The 13,786-nt window shown below is 37.9% G+C and overlaps 1 protein-coding gene and 1 non-coding gene across 2 annotated transcripts in view; both read right to left on the bottom strand.

Annotated features, from left to right (window-relative positions):
- Window positions 1-13,786, bottom strand: part of TMEM45B (transmembrane protein 45B) — a 39,284-nt gene that overhangs the window by 14,990 nt on the left and 10,508 nt on the right. The window lies entirely within an intron of this gene.
- LOC115526592 lies at window positions 3,591-3,701 on the bottom strand. The gene has a single exon (XR_003972652.1). It is a non-coding gene; the product is annotated as a U6 spliceosomal RNA (small nuclear RNA).

The following is a 13,786-nucleotide window of genomic DNA, read 5'->3' as shown; positions in this document are numbered from 1 at the left end:
TTACAGCTAATCATTACCTAACAAATGCTATCTGGTGTACGTCTAAATTTTCTTTAAGGCATGGATCACTATCTGATATTGCATATTGATTTTCTTTTTAGCATCCAGCTCTATCCACTAGAATGTACACTCCCTGAAAGGAGGGATTTGATCTGTTTTGTTGTTGCCATTAGCCCAGTGCTTACAGCAGGCCCTGACTTGGTAAGCACTCAAATATTTGTGGAACGAATACATGCTCATCCAAGTAGCATATTATGGGTTGTATTTTCACCATTGTTATTTTATTCTGGAATTAATATTTGCCTTGTTTTTCATTTGTTTACTTTCCCATATACCTAATCACTGTGTTTTTCCCCAAAAGAGCTAACAGATCTGCCAAATGTCCTCCAAATTAATGTCTAGATATTCAAACATCAGAAAACTTGTCAGTTCTATTTTATTCCTAGAGACCTTTCTTCCAGGACCTTTTATCCTCTGTCCCCAAAACTGGACTGGTTGTCTATCATCCTGGAGCATTTGGCACTATCTTTTAAATTCCCTTTGCCTTTTCCTGTTTTTTACCCCCCTGTTTCTTGGATGCCATTTATTCTTCTGTCCTGGTTTATTTCCATTAATATGCCTCTAGTTATTCCCCAAAATATGAACAAAAGGTAGATTCTTTGAGAATTTGCATGGCTGACAATCTCTGCATTTTTAAATAATCAAAACAGGCTTCCTTAATCTATTCATATTCATTGTAATTATTAACGTGGTTACATTTTGCTACTTGTTTTTTATGTCTCTTTTATGTTTTTTCAAAAAGACTATTTTTTTAGAGCTCTAAACAACAACAAAATTGAGAGTAATGTACAGAGATTTTCCCTACACCTTTTGCCTGCACACGTGCACAGTCTCCCCTATTTTTGATACCACTCATCAGAATGGTGCTTTTTTTTTTTTTAAACCAAGGATGAGTCTACATTGACACATCATAATTACCCAAAGTCCATAGTTTGCCGGAGGGTTCATTACTGATGTTGTGCATTCTATGGCTTTGGACAAAATTATAATGACATGTACCCATCATTATAAATAACACACAGAGTATTTTTACTGCCCTAAAAATTCCCTGTGCCCTGCCTATTCATTCCCCCCCCCCACCTCTGACACCACCCCTTTTTATTATCTCCATAGTTTTGCTTTTTCCAGAATGTCAAATGTTGGAATCATACAGTATGTAGCCTCTTCAGATTGGCTTCTCTCACTTGCTAATAGGCACTTTAGTTTCCTCCGGGTCTTTTCATGGCTTGATAGTTCATTTCTTTCTGGCACTGAACAATATTCCATTGTCTGGATATACCGCAGTTTATTTATACACTCAACTACTGAAGGACATCTTGGTTGCTTCCAAGATTCTGGAATTATGAATGAAGCTGTTAGAAACACCTGTGTGTAGGTTTTGTGTGGACATAAGTTTTTATCTCCTTTGGGTAAACACCAAAGAGCAGAATTGCTGGATTGTATGGATAGTTTTGCAGGAACTGCCAAACTATCTTCCAAAGCAGCTGTACCATTCTGCATTCTCACCAGCAGCGTATGAGAGTTCCTGTTACTTTACACCCTCCCCGGCATCTGGTGTCAGTGTTCTGGATTCTGGCCATTCCAGGAGGTATGTTATGCTGTCTCATCATTTTCATTTTCCTGATGATATACTACGATGTGGAGCATTTTTTCATATGCTTACTTGTATGTTTTAGGTGAAGTGTCTGTCAAGGTGGTTTGGCCCATTAAATTTTTTTTCTTAAGTTTTAAGTTATTTTGGATATCAGTCCTTTAACAGATGTGTCCTTTTGCAAATATTTTCTCCTAGTCTGTGGCTTGTCTTCTGATTTTCTTGATTTTTGTCTTTTGCAGAGCAGTAGTTTTTAATTTTAATGAAGTCCACCTTATCAGGTACTTCTTTCATGGATAATGTCTTTGGTGTTGTTAATCTAACAAGGTATCACCATATACAAGGTCATCTAGGTATTCTTTTATATTATCTTCTAGGAATTTTACAGCTGTGCATTTTACATTTAGATTTATGGTGCATTTGGTTGAAACAAAAGTTTCAAGTTTTGTGATGGTATAAGGTCTGTGTCTAGATTAATTTTTTTTGCATGTGGATATCCAGTTGTTCTAGCACCATTTATTGAACAGACTATCTCTGCTCCATTGTGTTGCCTTTATTCTTTTGTCAAAGGTCAGTTGATCAAGGTGTATTTCTGGGCCCTATATTTCATTGATCCATTTATCTATTTTTTTTTTTTTTTTTTTGCCAATACCACATTCTCTTGGTTACTATAGCTTTAACATAAGTCTTGAAATTGGGTAACATGAGTCCTTTGACTTTGTTCTTCAGTATTTTGTTGGCTATTCTGGGTCATTGGCCTTTCCGTATAAACTTTAGAATCAATTTGTCAACATCCATGAAATAACTTTCTGGGATCTTGATTGAAATTGCATTTAATCTATAGATCTAGTGGGGAAGAACTGACATCTTGACAATAGTGTCTTCCTGTCTATGAACATGGATTATCTTTCCATTTATTTAGTTCTTTGGTTCCATTCATCAGAGTTTTATGGTTTTCCTCTCCTTATTTTGTTAGCTTCATGCTTATTTCTTTAAAAAATTTTTTTTAAATGTTTATTTATTTTTGAAAGAGAGAGAGAGAGACAGAGCATGAGCAGGGAGGGGCAGAGAGAGAGGGAGACACAGAATCAAAGTAGGCTCCAGGCTCTGAGCTGTCAGTACAGAGCCTGACACAGGCTTGAACTCACAAACTGCAAGATCATGACCTGAGCCAAAGTCGGATGCTTAACCAACTGAGCCACCCAGGTACCCCAAGTATTTCTTTTTTGCGGGGTGCTAATGTAAATGTTGTGTTTTTAATTTCAAATTCCACTTGTTCTCTCAGACCTTTTTTGTTCCTCTGTTCCTTGTTTACTGCTGTCTTTTGTGTATAAATAATTTTTTTTAATGTTTATTTATTTTTGGGTGAGAGACACAGCACGAGTAGGAGAGAGACAGAGAAAGAGGGAGACACAGAATCCGAAGCAGGCTCCAGGCTCTGAGCTGTCAGCACAGAGCCTGACGCAGGGCTTGAACTCATAGACCGCAAAATCGTGACCTGAGCTAAAGTCAAACTGTCAACCGAATGAGCCACCCAGGTGCCCCTAAAGTACTATTCTAATTCTTCTTTTCATTTTTTTAAGCTATGTTTTTGAAACCTTATTTTTCTTTTTTAGTGCTTGCTCTAGGAATTACAGTATGCATCACTGTCTACTTTAGGTTAATATTAACTTAATTCTGGTAAAATATAGCAGCTTTGTTAATTTATAGTTTCATTTCCAACCCCCTTCATCATGCCATTGTTGGTATACATATCAACAGTCAATAAATATATTAAATATAAGTATTTGATATATATTATAAGCCAACAGTATTGCAATTAGTGCTTTAAATAGGCCTTTTATTTTTTACTTTTTTATTAAATTTTGAATTTGAATTCCAGTATAGTTAACAGACATATTATATTAGTTTTAGGTGTACAATATAGTAATGCAACAAAAAAAATATGGAACACTTCACGAATTTGTGTGTCAATCTTGTGCAGGGAGGGGCCACATTAATCTTTGCTGTATCATTCTAATTTTAGTATGTGTGCTGCTGAAGTGAGCACTAAATAGTCTTATATTTTTCAGGAAATAGAGACAGATAGTCTTTTATATTTAATTACATATTTACCATTTCTAGTGCTCTTCATTCCTTTCTGTGCATTTGAATAACCCTCTAATCTCATTTAGTTCCAGCATGAAGGATATCCTTTAATATTTCTTATAGAGCAGTTCTGTTACCAATGAATTCTTTCAGTTTTGCTTTTCTGGAAATATCTTTATTTCATCTTCATTTTTGAAGACTAGTTAGGTTGGATATAGACTTCTTAGTTGGCAGTTTTTTCTTTCAACACTTTGATTATATCATTCCACGGGCTTCTGACCTCCCATGGTACTGATGAGAAATCAGTTATTACTCATACTGTTATTTCCCAGTGAGTCACTTTTTTTTCTTGCTTTCAAAATTTTCTTGTTGGGGCGCCTGGGTGGCCCAGTTGGTTAAGACTCCAACCTCAGCTCAGGTCATGATCTCACAGTTCCTGGGTTTGAGCCCCGCATCCGGCTCTGTGTTGACAGAGCACAGATATTTATTTTATCTCCCCAAAATAAATAAACGTTAAAAAAATTAAAAAAAAATTTTGTTTCTTGATATCTTTGGTTTTCAGCTGTTTGACTCTGACATGTCTTTGTGTTATTCATTTTGTAGGTTTTTTGTTTTGTTTTTGTTGTTGTTTTTATCTTGGCTGAGCTTCTTGGGTCTATAGTTTAATATTTTTCATCAAACTTGGGGAGTTTCCAGCCATTAATTCTTCAATTATTTTTTCTGACTCCCTTTCCCTGTTCATTCCCAGGTTTAACCCATTGAGCCAAGGATTTTCAACCTCCCAATCACTACTCTGAACCGTGTCTGTTTCCCCTGGCAGCAAAACTATTTGTTTTCATGGTTAGCACCAAGTTACTTAAAAGTCTTTGAGTGAAGGGAATTAATGGCAGCAGCCCCAGGCAACAAGGCCATAGTCTCCAACTGTTGTTACTTGAAGATCTAGTAGCTTTTCAAAAATAAAAGCTTCTGTTGAGAGTTTAGCTGAACTACTCCATAATATTGCTGTCTCCTCCATTTTGTGTAGCCAGGTGGCCTGCAGGGGCAAACATGCCCTAGATAACAGCTGCAGGGCCACAAGTAAACGTGTTCAAGATATGAGTTCCCCAATGGCCCTTGTGGTAAACAGTCCTTCTCCTCTCAGGGCCTTCCCCTTATGCAGCCCTTAAATAAGACCCCTGTGAGGCTTACCAAAACCCTGTTCTTTCTTGTTTGAATTGACCAACCCAGACTTAGCCTGGGAATCCTAAGGGCTCTATTTGTGGGTCCCAGTAAAGGTATGTGCACCAGGTCCTGCCACAGTCTCCATGTGTACTCTGCCTTGACCTCCCCGTATGGCCCCTTGAGGCAGGACTTGTACCTTCTCCAGGACCTGGGAGTAATAAAATTCTCTATTTCAGTAGTATCTTGTTGAACAGAGACTCACCATCAGACACCCGGGCACCCTTCTTAGCAAATGTTAATTTAACAAAGTCACAACAGCTTCTCAATTTGTTGTCTGACTTTGGTTCATTACCAGTTCCCAGAAATGGCTGGTTTTGACAAATTGTCTAGCTTTATACAATTTTTTGGCTTGTTTTTAGTTTTTTTGCAGAAAGAAACTGCCTACCTATTCATTCTGCCTTAACTGGAAGGCCTTCTTCCCCTTCTTTTTTTCATTTTTTTTTAAGACCCTATATTGATCAATATATTTTTTTAAAATTCTAACGTTTATTTATTTTTGAGAGAGAGAGACAGAGTGCAAGTGGGAAGGGGCAGAAAGAGAAGGAGACACACAATCCAAAGCAGGTTCCAGGTTCCAAACTGTCAGCACAGGGCCTGATGCAGGGCTTGCACTCATGAACTGTGAGATCATGACCTAAGCCGGAGTTGGATGCTTAACTGACTGAGCCACCCAGGTGCCCCACTGATCAATATATTTTTTTAAAAACCTCCATTTTCTTTTCACGTTTAACCGAGGTCCCTCTCAAGATCCAGCCTGTTATACTCCCTTGTCTTCCTAGCCAGAAGTGCAGAAAAACCAGCTTTGCAAATCCTTCCTGTCCCTTCTCATTTTTTTCTGAGGAGCGGTACCCTAAATAAAGGCAGAGTCCTTGTCTGTCTTTCTGTAGTGCATACCACTTGTCGAACCCCACCCTTCCCTTTTACCTGGTTTAAGATGCACCTCAGTGGATGGTAGGGCCCACAGCATGTCTGTAGAAACTGTTTCTAAATTTACTTATGCTACTTGGAAAGCTGAATACCTTGATTTGGTGAGGGAGAGGAGCAGGGAGGTAGATTTCTTCCATTAATCAATTATTAGATTAGTTTATTTGCTTAGCTACATCATAGGACATGTGGTAGAAATACAGGATGGGTCAGTTTCAATAAGGAGAAACAAGGTAATAACTAATTTCAAATAGAAGAATAAAAATTTAGGCTTCTGATAATTTTGATAACACCATTCAAACAGGCTAAGTCCCTGAGAAGTCTAGCTTAAAAAAATAATTTAAAAATAAGTATTAAATAAAAAAAAAAGCAAATACTCAAGGGGTAAGCTGCCAAGAATTACATGGTACAAAATATTTCAATCTAAGGAAAACCCACAGAGAAGAAACATCAGAAAGTACTTCTGCAAGGAAAAGTTTCCTAACATTCTTATTTTAATATATTCATTGTTTTTTGATATTGTGTGAGATAGCATGGGAGTGTGAAGGGAAGATTGAGTGTTTTGGAGAGGTGGTAGCTTTTTTTTTTTTTTTTTTTTTTTTTTTTTTAGTGTTTATTTTCTTTTTGAGAGAGAGCATGAGCAGGGGAGGGGCAGAAAGAGAGAATCCCAAGCAGGCTCCATGATGCCAGCACAGAGCCTGATGCCAGGCTAGAACTCACGAACCGCAAGATTGTGACCTGAGCTGGAGTCAGATGCTTAATGGGCTGAGCCATCCAGGCAGCCGTGGAGAGGGGGTAGCTTTGAGTTAAAGCTGGCAACCAAGAAGACTAGTGGTTCGTGTTATGTCTAAGGAGATCACAGGAAAAGAAACATCATTTGAATAAGAGGTTTGACATGCTTTTCCTTGCCCTCCTTATCTTTAGCCATTTCCCCCCTCTATATTCTCTATTTTTCATTTGAGGTAAGTGAAATGAAGACAGGTTGATGGTGTCCAGAAGAGAAAATGCGGGTAAGAGTAAGGAAGAATAGGGGACAAGGAAAGAAGAGGACAGAAGAGTCATAGACATAGAGAGAGGGAGCAAAAGAAATGAAAAATTATGGCCAATGTCATTTGCCTGTAGTTAAAAACAAAATGTGATATGGGCCTTTAAAAAAAAAAAAAAGCCTGAATTTTCCCTTATTTTAGATGAAGAAAGTACACATAGTGGAAGGATAGGATGTACCTAGATGAGTGAGAGACTCAAAACCAAGAAGAAAAATGAATTTTATTTTCTTCCTTGAGTGCCTGGGCTTAGCAACCAGCACCCTCCAACATTAGAACCAAGGACTTGGCTTTCATACTTATTAATACATACTTAATGAATTATGGTTTATCTTCACCATGGGATATTATGTAACCATTAAAAAGAATGAATTAGAGCTATACCAGCTGTTCTAGAAGGTTTTCCATGAGAGAGCTGGCTGAGACAAGCAAGATGGAAAAAACTATTACTTATAATATGACTCCATTTTAAACAACAAAGGTAATGTCCTGCATATATGTATTACATATGTATACAGGTATATGATTATATGAACAGGGAAAGCAAAATGGAAGACTACTTTGAGGGTATTTAACACTATTCATTAAGTATTTCTGGCTCTCTGTCTTCTAGGCACATGGTATGATTGCACTTTCTGGCCCCCTTGTCGTTGGGTGAGGTCTTGTGAGTTGTGGGCAGAAGTGACATGTGTTAGTGCTGGGAGGAAACACATAATTAATTGGCAGTTCCAGACCTCTCAGAACACATTTCCCTTTACCACATTACTATCAATGTTCATGACAGTAGCTTCTCCATCAGTCTAGATCCCAGAGTGAGGAGACATTGAGCAGAGCCCCAAACAAGCCATGATGAACACATGGCATAGGAAAAATAAACAGTTGTTGTAATGAGCCACTTAGCTTCGTGGACTGTTTTTATCTAGGATAACCTAAGTTGTTATGAGTCGTACACATATATATGAGGTTAACATGTTATGGGTAGGACACTCAGGCTTTTGCAGTTTCTTTAAAAAAATATTGGAAAGGGGCGCCTGGGTGGCTCAGTCGGTTGAGCAACCAACTTCGGCTCAGGTCATGATCTCACGGTTTGTGAGTTCAATCCCCGTGTTGGGCTCTGTGCTGCCAGCTCAGAGCCTGGACCCTGCTTCTGATTCTGTGTCTCCCTCTCTCTCTGACCCTCCCCCACTCATGCTCTGTCTCTCTCTGCCTCAGAAATAAATAAACATTAAAAAAAATTAAAAAAAATATTGGAACGCTTTATCATATCAAAGGAAGAAGTTATGATGCTGTAAGAATGGTAGAATTTATACCAAAAAGGTGCCAAAGACTATTTTGGCAAATTGTATCTGGAACTGTCCTGACTCGTGCCTTTTCTTTCTGATACCAGATAGACACATTTTATCTTTTGAAATGGTGCCCAAGTTCTCCTTGGCTTGAAGATGGCTGTCTTCTCCCCGTGTCTTCACATACATCTTCCCTCTGTGTGTGCCTGTGTCCTCTTATAAGGGCAACAGTTAGATTAGACACCTCCCTGATGACCTCATTTTAACCTAATTATCTCTTTTTTTTTTAATTTTTTTTTTCCACGTTTATTTATTTTTGGGACAGAGAGAGACAGAGCATGAACGGGGGAGGGGCAGAGAGAGAGGGAGACACAGAATCAGAAACAGGCTCCAGGCTCTGAGCCATCAGCCCAGAGCCCGACGCGGGGCTCGAACTCACGGACCGTGAGATCGTGACCTGGCTGAAGTCGGACACTTAACCGACTGCGCCACCCAGGCGCCCCACTTAATTATCTCTTTAAAGAGATAATCTTTAAATATAGTCACCTTCTGACATACTGGAGATCAGGACTTCAACATATAAATTGGAAGATGGGGAGCATAATTCAGCCCATTATACCACATTTTATTTATTCATCACTTAATTGACATTTCCATATACTTTTGTAGATTTAATTACTAAATCACTACAAAAGACAAATCAGATGTATCAAAGAAGACACTCTGAAGGTTTAAACAACCTTACTAAGTATTGCTGCTTTGTATTTCTGGGACAGTTTTTCTTAATGAATCTGAAAATCGCCCTCATATGGTTCTAGAAGTCTCAATGCTTTCTTGCTATTTCTCTCTTTTTCTTTTTTTAAATAACAGCCTTATTGACATATAATTCATATACCATAACATTCACTCCTTTGAAGTATATAATTCAGTGATTGATGGTATATTCACAGTTGTGCAACCATTACCACTATCTGATTTTAAAACATTTTCATCAACCCCGAAAGAAATCCCACACCCATTAGCAATCATTCTCCATTTCCTTTCAACCCCTCTGACTCTGGCAACCAGTAATCTACTTTCTATCTCCATGAGTTTGCCTATTCTAGATATTTCATTTAAGTGGAATCATATATCTCTGCCTCTTTCACATAGCATGGTTTGAAGGTTCATCCATGTTGTAGCATGTAAAAGTCCTTCATTCCTTTTCATTGCTGAATAATATTGCATTGTACAGATATGTCACATTTTGTTTATCCATTCATCTGGTTCTTAAATCTTAATCTTTTAATTTTTTAAAAAGTTTTATGTTTTAAGTAGGCTCCATACCCAATGTGGGGCTCAAACTCATGACCCTGAGATCAAGAGTTGCATGCTCTACCAACTGAGCTAGCTAGGTGCCCAATCCTTTATATTTTTAACTGAAGTATGGTTGACATATAATATCCATTCACGTGTTGATGGATATTTGGGTTGTTATGAATAATGATACTATGAATATTGGTGTACAAATTTTTGTGTGTACCTATGTTTTCATTTCTCTTGGGCATATACTAGGAATGGAATTACTTGGTCATATGGTAACTCTATGTTTAACATTTTGAGGAACAACCAGACTCATTTCCAAAGTGGCTGCACCATATGGGATCCCTAATGATTAGTGATGTGAAGCATCTTTTCATGAGCTTATTGGGCATTTGTATATCTTCTTTGGAGAAATGCCTATTCAAATTCATTGCCCATTTAAAAAAAAATTTAAATTGTTGAGTTGTAATAGCTCTTTATATATTATAGATACAAGTCCTGTATCAGATATATGATTTGAAAATATTTTCTCTCTTTTTGTGGGTTGTCTTTTTACTTTCTCTATTGTGTCCTTTGGATCACAGAAACTTTTGATTTTCATGAAGTCAGTTTATATTTTTTTCTTTTGTGGTTTGTGCTTTGGTGTCATATCTAAGAAGCCATTGCTTAACTCAAGACCATGCAGATTCAATCCTATGTTTTATTCTAGGATTTTTACAGTTATCTCTTACATTTATGTCTATGATCCATTTAATTAACTTTTGTATGTGGTGTGAAGTAGTGATCCAACTTCATTTTTTGCATATCTAATTGTCCCAGCCATTTGTTGAAAAGATTCTTCTTTCCCCCATTGAATTGTCTTAGTGCCTTTGTCTACCTTCTACTCTTGAAAATGGATTTCATCAATCTTCAAAGAAGGGCCTTGCCTACAATAAGATGAAACTGTGGTAAAGAATGAGTAATTCAACAATTATGACATATATATTAAATGTTTTAATAGAGTGTGCAGAGTGTTATGACAATGAATGTAGGACTCTGACTCAGCCTGGGAGAAATAGGAGAAAGATTATAGAGCAAGTGTCCCTAAAACTTCCTTGAAAAACAGGTAAACATAGGTAGTGTGGGTAAAGCTCCAGACAGAGCAAATAGTACATGCCTAGACTAAGAAGCAGGTGTAGCCAATCATCCATATGGTCAGAATCGAGCTAGATAATGTTTCTTACTCTCTTTACCCTACCATTCCCACTTTCTTTACCAAGAAAGACCTAATGTCATTCTCTTCCATGGCTGGAATGCATTAAACCTTTAAATTGTCTTAGGTTGGGAATGAACAGAACAGTATACTTAAAAGTCAAATCAACCAGACATTGTAGTCCTATGTGCCCAAGAATCTCTGGAAAGGATATAAACCAACTCACAAATGGGCCTGAGGAAAGTTAAGTTAGAAAGATGCAAGTCAAGTTTTATATTAGTTCCGGTGAATTCTATTTCCTTAATTTCCCTAAAGGAAACTGGATTCCTACATGTTCCTTTAAGGGGGAAATACAGTCATATAATAGAAAGAGCACAAACTATGGAGCGTCAATCTTTGCTGCTTTTACTGGTAAGGTCATGGACAACTTCCCTAACCTCTTGGTACCCTTTCAGTACCCTTTCTTCCAAAATGAGGACCTTAACACTACCTCAGAAGCATCTTGTGAGGATTAATTGAGAATGTCTAGCAGCTAACTATAGTAAGTGTTTAACAAATATTAGTTTCCTCTCTTCTCTGGTGTTCTCATACTTATTCCCACAATTAATGGGGGAGAAACCTGGCTTCTCTTTTAGGAGAAGTATAATTATTGAACTAAGGCTGCTGTATCTTTTAGTACTAACTTCAAGTGGGGAGAGGGGAATTATGTTGAACCTTTACCTGACCCTGGAGAAGGTAGTGGGTTTTTTCATTTTTTAAAATGTTTATTTATTTTTGAAGGAGGGAGAGAGAGAGAGACAGAGCATGAGTGGGGGAGGGACAGAGAGACAGAGATGGAGACACAGAATCTGAAGCAGGCTCCAGGCTCTGAGCTGTCAGCACAGAGCCCAATGTGGGGCTTGAACTCATGAGCTGGCCCAAAGTCAGATGCTTAATCGATTGAGCCACCCAGGTGCCCCTGAATACCTTTTTAATAGAAATGGGATATGTGTTTGGTCAGTAGGCAAATAGGTAATGGGGAGAACACAGAATATTATTTTGAATCTGTCTTTGCCAACAGAAACACTTAAATGGCTTCTGGCCTGAGTTTACTTTGGAATACAACCAACCCTGCCTGACTCAGCTTTCTGTTACTCTGCAAATAACAAGCCTAATACCTCCCGCTTTCTTCTATGAGCTGCTTAGTAGTAAAATGCAGAGGAAGCACAAGGTACAGAGTTGAAAGTTCTCTGTGGCCCATGGCTGATGTGACTATGGTTTAGTCCTGAACTTCAGGCAGAGTATCCCTGCTCTATAGTAGCCTGGGAGCCCTTAAATAACTCTGGAGTCTGTCACTTTTTTAAAAATTTTATAGCTACTACTGTCATTGTTATTTTCTCTGTAAGTTGGTAGGTAGGTCCTTGGTCAGAAGGCTCAAAACCAGAATAAGAATTTGAGCCTTGTTCTGGCATGAGTTCATGATGCCGTGGAACAAAATTCCATGAATAAGAGCTCAGTTACCTCCCAAGTGAGTTTAGATTTCTAAGCAAAAGATGGTCTCATTCCTGCTTCCATTTTTTTTTTAATGGGATCCCATTAAATATGCTGGGTGCTGAGGAAATAATAAAATGAATAAGAAATGACCCCTCTTAAAATTTGTATGGAACCACAAAAGACCCTGAATAGTCTAAGCAATCTTGAAAAACCAAAGCAAAGCTGGAGGTATCACAATTCCAGACTTCAAGTTGTATTATAAACTTGTACTAATCAACAGTATGGTATTGGCATAAAAATAGACACATTGGTCAATGGAACATAATGGAAAGTCCAAAGACAAATCCACAATTATATGGTCAATTAATCTTTGACAAACCAGGAAAGAATATCCACGGGGAAAAAGACAGTCTCTTCAACAAATGGTGCTGGGAAAACTGGACAGCAAAGTGAAAAAGAATGAAACTGGACCACTTTCTTACACCACACACAAAAATAAATTCAAAATGAATTAAAGACCTCAGTGTGAGACCTGAAACCATAAAAATCCTAGAAGAGAGCACAGGCAGTTATTTCTCTGACATCGGTTATAGCAACTATTTTTTCTAGTTAGGTACCTTAAGGCAGGGGAAATGAAAGCAAAAATAAACTATTGGGACTACATCAAAATAAAAAGTGTTTGCACAGCAAAGAAACACAACTAAATCACACAACTAAAGGCAACTAAAAGGCAACCTATGTAATGGGAGAGGATAGTTGCAAATGACATATCCATAAAGGATTAGTATCCAAAATATATAAAGAACTTATAAAACTCAACACTCAAGAACCAAATGATGTGATTAAGAATGGGCAGAAGATATGAGCAGACATTTCTTCAAAGAAGACATACAGATGGTCAACAGACACATGAAAAGATACTCATCATCACATATCATCAGGGAAATGCAAATCAAAACCACAATGAGATATCACCTCACACCTGTCAGAATGGCTAAAATCAACAACACAAGAAAAAATGGATGATGGCAAGGAGGTGGAGAAAAAGGAACCCTTGTGCACTGTTGGTGAGAATACAAACTGGTGCAGCTGCTCTAGAAAACAGTGTGGAGGTTCCTCAAAGAGTTAAAAGTAGAACTACCGTATGATCCAGCAGTCACACTACTGGGTGTTTACCCAAAGAATACAAAAATTCTAATTCAGAGATACATGCACCCCTATGTTTATAGCAGCATTAAATAAATACAATAGTCAAACTATGGAAGCAGCCCTTAGCACTCAGCGCGGTGCCTGACATGGGACTGGATCCCATGACTCTGGGATCATGACCTGAGCTGAAATCAAGAGGTGACACTCACCCGACTGAGCCACCCAGGTGCCCTTTAATCTGTGCTTTTGATTGGATCCTCACCTGTGTCCTCTGAGTTCTAGCACTCATGAACTTCTCTCACCCTTTGTTGCCTTCTTCCTGTCAACTATAATCAGGCCCAAGAATTTTTCACATAAAATAATAAGAGAAAAAGGAAAAAGAAACAAAAAATTCTGTTTGGACCTGGGTCCCTGAAGAACCATTGTGTATCTCTCTTCCTATTTACTATTCCAAACATAA

This window comes from Lynx canadensis, chromosome D1 (assembly GCF_007474595.2).
Source record: "Lynx canadensis isolate LIC74 chromosome D1, mLynCan4.pri.v2, whole genome shotgun sequence".
Taxonomy (NCBI): domain Eukaryota; kingdom Metazoa; phylum Chordata; class Mammalia; order Carnivora; family Felidae; genus Lynx; species Lynx canadensis.
The sequence above is the reverse complement of the archived record's forward strand: the minus strand, read 5'-3'. Positions and strand labels throughout refer to the sequence as shown.